Here is a 7,021-nt window from a genome sequence, read left to right as displayed (position 1 = left end):
CGATAAAAGTTCGCGGAATAAAGCGGCGCTGGGCTTCGCCACTATATCAGAAACATCTGCCAAACGTTATTACAACTTTGAATAAAGAACGGCGCCGGTCGGGGGCGCGGAGGGGGTGCTAACCGTTCGGAGAAAGAGAGGAAACTTCCTTTTCTCGTGGCAACGACGACGACCGCGACCAGCCAGAATCTCGCCCTCATCCCTCGCCGTGGCGAAAACTTTTTCGCTCCTCGACCGTGAGAACTTCCACGATAAATCAAGCCGTTATTTTAATTTTTCCAGAGGGGGGCTGCGTATATTAGCCACGGCACGCCATCCGTTGCTTGATGTCGCCATTCCTTTTAATTTCCACGATACGGCCTACCATTCCTTCGTCATTTTTGTATCGCTTCTACGAAGACGAGCAAAGAGGGTATCTATCGTTCATTGGTCGCTTGTTTCTCAAGTGCGTGGAACGATATGTAGATCTGTATAATATACTAGAAGGAGATGCTTTGCTTTTGTAACTTACGGTGTTTGATAGATGAGATAGGGAAGGTTCGAAGGCGATGAGACGGTGGACAAAGATATTTATATAGTCATCGTCGTTGGGTATAATACCTTGGCAGCTCCGATTCATAGGGGGTTCTCTATTGAAAGAGGAATTTTTTCCACAGAGGAGATAGCACGACTAACGGTATGAAAGATTGAATAGCCTGTTCTGATTAAACCTCGAACGATCGTTGGAATTGCAAGAAAACGATTCGTGAAGCGAATCAATTAAAACCTCGGGCAACTGGGTGTCGGCGGATGGTACGATCGGCCGAGGTAGAAACAAACAGACGAGCGAGCACCGATACCTTGTATCTCAATTTATAATACAATCGCTTCTTCCTTGGAGCTTTTCAATGGACCCGTCGATCTCCTTGGAGCGACCATTTACGACGTGAAATCGTGGAGCCTGACGATTTCACCAGAGAAGAAGCGAACGAGAGGGAGAAAGAAGGAGAGAAGGGAAGAAGGAAAAAAGGAGAAAGCAAAGGGATCGTAAAGAGAAGAGAAAAAAAAAGAAGTACGCCACGTTCATATCTGTGCTGGGATCTTTTGTGGTAGCTTCTGGTCTTGGAAGCATCGACGAAACTCCTCGACGTTCAAAGCTGATATCTTTTGATCGGCTACCTTCCTTTCAGCAAGATATAGACTTCTCTCTTGACTCGTCCTCCTTCGATCCTCCCGTTCCTCGTTTCTTCGCTCTCTTTAACGTTCCTCGGTCACGTCCTCGCGGTTTTGTTCGACAAACAAGCCGATGATTGTTGCGGTCGGGCCTGCGCTCCTCCTGGTGGCACGCCATTTCGCGGTTACTGTGAAAAATCCATTATCGCCGCGTCTCGACCGAGAAACGCTCCGCTCTGCTCGCGAGATCATTATGCCCTCACATTACCTCGATGAAAATTGAACCGCTTTCGGGCTACTGTAAACGAGGAGATTACGGAAAGAGATCGAGTCTGCAAAATACCGGAGGAATTTTAACGAAATATGGAATCGATACACGTCCTGATAATTGTAATGTAAATTATTTTTCCAAAGATACAGTATCTATACGGCATCTATAAGAAGACGAAAGAATAGTTTACATTAACCGTACCGTCGGTCTAGTCAAAATGGACATTTTCCGAATTGGTCTTCTAAGTTACATCGTTGCGTTAATTTATAAAAATTGCGAGTGTCTTCTCGAAGTAGAAAAATAAATATCAACATAAATTCCGAAATTTTATACTTGATGACATTTTTTCATCTTGTAATTATGATTAGAAAGTTGCAACGCTAATCAGCGATAACATCAGTACAGACCTCACGTCGCATTTCGTAATTCAATTAAAACAATCCAGAAAATCTCGGACGCCTTCGAAATACCTTGAAAAAACATCAGAGTCGAATTGATATTACCGAACGAAGTTCGAAGAAAGGCGAGATTGAGAGGAAAGTAGCGAAGCTTGAACAGTAAACCGGTGGAAGGTGCGCGCCGAGACCGAATCGATCGGAATTAATCGAATCGACGGGGAAGAGCGGCAGGTTAGCCAAGATTTCTGACGATTTAATTCCGTGTGCCCGAGTTTCCATCGTCGCCTGGCAGCCGGTGGAATTCTGCGTTCCCATTCCCTAGCTCCGATCCGGTTCAATTGCATTGGACGCGAATGGCGTTGCGGGCACGTTCGATCCTCGGAAGTCGAGGATTCCGCGGCGGCCATTAGTAACCGAATTAATTAGGCAAATCGGTAGCCACGATGCAGTTACAATTAATCTGCAGCGCGATTCCGCGTGCAGCTATTCCGAACGTTGTACATTCTGCGGCGGGTAATTGTGCGGTTCCAGCATCGACCGTTCCTGTAGCTCGATAACAAAATAGCCGAACTTCCGGCCACCGCCAGCCGCTGGTCCGTTGTTTTTGTTAATTATAGTCGCCGAGGTAATTGAGATACGTTTCGAAAATCCGTACCGTGTATCTCACGGAGCTACCGCCCGCCGCCACTACTTTATCGAGCTTCTCTTTTTCTGCTCGTTCCTCGCCGCCTGATTGAGGCGAGTCTCTTGCGCAGTTTGTTCGGGAGCTTGTTTGTCTCGTTACTCGGTGGATAGGGGAAAAATGCCACGTTCTATTTTTTTACGCGATTTATCGTCGTAGTATATTACCTCTCATAAGATATTCTGAACGATTTTTTGGTGATAGTAGCTGAATTTTATCGGAGTAGAAATTAATGGTAAATTAATGTAGGTTGGGTCTGCGTGGAGAAATATTTCTTACGCTGAAAATTATGGAATAATAGGCAGACGTATCGATCATAATTTGTGTCACATTTTCTTTGTCTCTCTCACACATCCACGCACACTATTTGCATTGCAAATCGAACGTTCGGATTCACATGCGTTATTACAGCGTGATTTCCTTATTAACGACTAGAAGAAGCATTTACTATTTGCTTATGCAGTCAGCTGGCGCTATAAATTAAAATTATCTATTAAAGAACCTACCAATAGTAGTATCTATATTGTAATAAAATATGCCATTTGTCCATGTGATTAATGGTTTTAAATACGAGTGTCTCTTGTTTGAATCGATGTCAGTTGTCTATGAGTTTAGAAAAGCCTTGTACATTTATAAGGATAAAGAGCTTCACGAGCGATAAAACAGGTTCCACAAGAGTTGACCAATTACGAACCTCAATTTTATTATTATACAGCCAGCGTTTAAAAATCAATTTCATCATTTCATAATATTCTAATATATCATAAAGAATGAACTCATAGAAGATACTTTCATAATTAATTTTGCAATTAAGTAACATCCTATCAAAAAGAAAAGAAGAAGGTATGATTACTTTTAAAAGTAGATAACACATTAAGGTTAATAATATAAATTATGTAAATTGAAAACGCTAGCGCATTAAATTGTATGAGAGCGATATTGCTGTTAAATAGAAATCGATGTTAATTCATCTCGCTCCTCGACACGGTGCAAGAGAATTCGCAACGATTACGATCATCATTACGAAACAATGAACAATTCTTTGCGGTGTGTCCATTAGAAGGCAGATTAAAACAGCGACGTAAGAAGCGTAAGAAAATTACCTTTTCCCCAAACAAATAGAAAGAACCGTTAGCAGTTATAAACGGAACGCTGATCACATTAAGCGAATATTTATCTCGTGTTGCCATGGACGACGTTTCCGTCGTCGTTATTTCATCGTTATTTCCCAGTTATATCCGGCACGTGGTTAAGCGAGAATTATTACGAGCGTTCCTGGTATCGGCCAGACACGATCCACAGTCGCGACGTCATCTTTCTTTTTTTTTCTTTCAATATAAACAACCAAAAATTAAGTTACGGACAGGGATTATAAGCACTTCTCGGGTAATCTATGTTCGAGTCGGAGGAGAGAGAACGCGCGGAGAACGAATGGTACGATAAGAGTTTCACGGCTAGTTGATTTTCGCGCGTGTGTTAAAACATCGGAAGATGAATTGGAAAATTACTCCGCTTTGGGAAACGTAGCGTGCGCGTTTCAGAATTTAATTTAACCCTTAACGCTCGACAATTTTTCTTCGTTTAGGTTGCACTATTAGTACTCTTACAGTTGCGAGAGTTGTATTTAGAAGCCCAGATCTGTGTTATATAAATTAAACATCCGCTGGTCTTAGATGTTAATATCATTATTATCATTATTTGAAGAAATCGGAACAGAAGAAATACATTTACTTCGTAGAGGCTGCACCGCGAACGAATATCGATTAGATCATATAAAATCTATGTAAATTTGAAACGTACAATCTAGCACCTGCCTAATATGCCCATTATTTTTAAAGGTGAAATTTTATTTCTTGCGAGTAAAATGATTTTAGTTCGACGCGAAATTTGCACGATCTATCGGTCGGCGAAAAAAAGATATTAGCTCTGGCCCGAAAATGTACTTGGAATTCTTTTAAACACTTTAGAACGGTGTGATCAGAGACGATCGTAAAACAGATCGAAACGATTAATTATCGGCCGCGCAAGAGGCTCTCGACCATAATCCGGCCGAGTTTAAATGTCGAACGGGGGTTCCCAAATCGCGTCGGGGTGTGATTTGTGGCGAACGCTTAGAGGACGAAATTGCACCGCAGGACCAAGCAGGATCGGTTCTACGTCAGGGTGATTAGACGTTATTGATGCCCAAACGGCATTGCAGCTTCGTGGCAATGAGCATCTGAATCATTCTGCGCAACCGTACTGCTTGGAATTACCGTTAAATCCATATTCTTTCCGTTAACATAGCTGTTAACCATGTCGTAATTGACTGTAAAATTCTCTACCACCTCGTAATTGAACGGCTAAAGTCCTGATAGACAGTTTCACGTATTTTCTGTAAACGTTTTACCACTAATTAGGGTAAAATGTAAATTGCATGCAAAATAGAAATTTTACAGAGATCTCTGCTTTCCATTAAGGTTGGATATACTTGTCTATTTTTCGGAAAGAAACGATATGTGGAAATTGAGTATTACGGTTAATTGTTCGTGCAAAGAAATTTCATGCAGCACATTTTATTCGCAATGGTGACTTCTTATACAATCGTACACTATATTACACAATAACATTACCATTGATATTACATAGTTGTTAATAACAATTAAAATTAATCACACTATATTAATATTACCTAATATCGCACCGTTGGAAATTACAGTTAGATTAAAAAAAGATAATCACCTAACTATTCGTATAATATTCTTCAAATACGTCTAGTAAACGCTACAAGACACTGTTCGTACATTGTAATCTGCCATTTCGAAGATATTTGTATTAAAATATGTAGGTATCTATTTACGTATCAGCAGTGAAATAGTAATCACAGTTAAATATTTTCCACGATCACCAGATGCAACATAAATATCCGCAAGACATCTACGACACTCGTTAACCAGGTAGGTGTAGCAAACAAGATTGGTTAGCGACTATATAGGGGGAACAATTAATTAAGATAAACGAGAGAAAAGTCGAACGAAGAGTAACATATAATTAATAACGACGTTAATCTGCCGCTGTAATCTTGCCGCGAGATCGATCCTTGATCTTTAATCTTTTTCCCCGAATTGTTAATTGACGCCGATGGAGAATAAAAAATAAAGATGTAGATAAGAAGCGACGGAGAGATGGTTCGGCTGTCTTAATTACCGTCTCTTTCGCGTCTGATTCGTTTCAGATAACTATAATTATGAGTTGCTTCGTGAAAAAGCGTGCCACTACGAATTGGCGTCAAACTTTTCGTTTTTCCCGCGGACGAACGATCCAGGTGCAGAATTCACGCTTGCAACGGCGGTGTTTACGTGGTGTTACACCTTGTACTAGGGATTTTCTGATGCTTTATGCCTCTTCTAGCCCTTTGGAACAGCAGGAATCGTTGTTCCCTGATCGGCCAGCCGGGAACGATAAGGGAAACATATTTATTTCCAGGTGAACCGAGGCGAATAGCGGAGACGTGATGCGGAAACGATATCTGGATGTTCGCGGAAATAACACAGGCTTCGTATACAGTCCTCCTAGAAAGTTTATAGCCTGTCGCGATCCTACCTATCTTGCTGTATCAACCATTGTAACTTAGTTCTTCATTTATTTATGTACACAGTGTATGAAAAATTGAACGTAATATACTCAACGTCTTAATTCCATATCGTATAATTGTTAACGAAATTTACACGAGTTGAAAAGAAAAGAAGCGAAATATTGCACGTAACACGAAACATAGCAGAGCCACTGTCGCAACGTATCGAAGTACGATCTTAATTCAATTAACTTTATTAAAAGTCGTTTAACGTGTAAGATAACGCACGAATTGTTGGCGAGGTTATCGTAATTTTTCTATAGAGTGTACGGAATTTTTCATTTCGCTTGTACGTAAAGTTTTATATTCGAAGGAGGCAGTCGCGATGCCGTACATCTTTCTGATCTCCAATCGAGCCGTCGCTTAGCGGAGCGTGAAACACATTTGCTCGAATCGCGGTACCCTTAACCACGCAAGCTCTTACATACACCACCTCCTTAGGTGTGCTAAAGTAAAACTCGAGTGGAATACGTAGCCACTATTCAACCATATTCCGGGAAACATTTGCGGAATACTTTTTCCCCTATTCCCCTATTCCCCGCGCGGATCGTCTAAAGTATTTAGGGGATCGGTGTCCCAGTCTGGTGTGTTTATGCGTGTTTATTTCACAGCCATACTTTTCCACTCCATTTGTTCGATTCAACAACAGTAGCGCGACAGTACCGGCGATCCAGTGGAAGCTGGTTTAACTAATTCCTTCTTTCTGAAATTTCATATTGCCTGTATTACTTTTGTCGCTTCGGGGGAATTCTGTTTAATTTAGTTCGGAAGAAGAATTTATCGACCGGATCGGAAAGCAAAGTTACATCTTCAAGTTTCCTCTTTTCATACAGAAACACCACAGCATCTTCTTTCCTATAAAAAGTTTAGATTTATTAATAGTTACCGAATCGGACACTAATTGG

Source organism: Bombus flavifrons, chromosome 14 (assembly GCF_040668555.2).
Source record: "Bombus flavifrons isolate JBK064 chromosome 14, iyBomFlav1_principal, whole genome shotgun sequence".
NCBI classification, from domain to species: Eukaryota; Metazoa; Arthropoda; class Insecta; order Hymenoptera; family Apidae; genus Bombus; species Bombus flavifrons.
Note: the sequence above shows the minus strand (reverse complement) of the source record.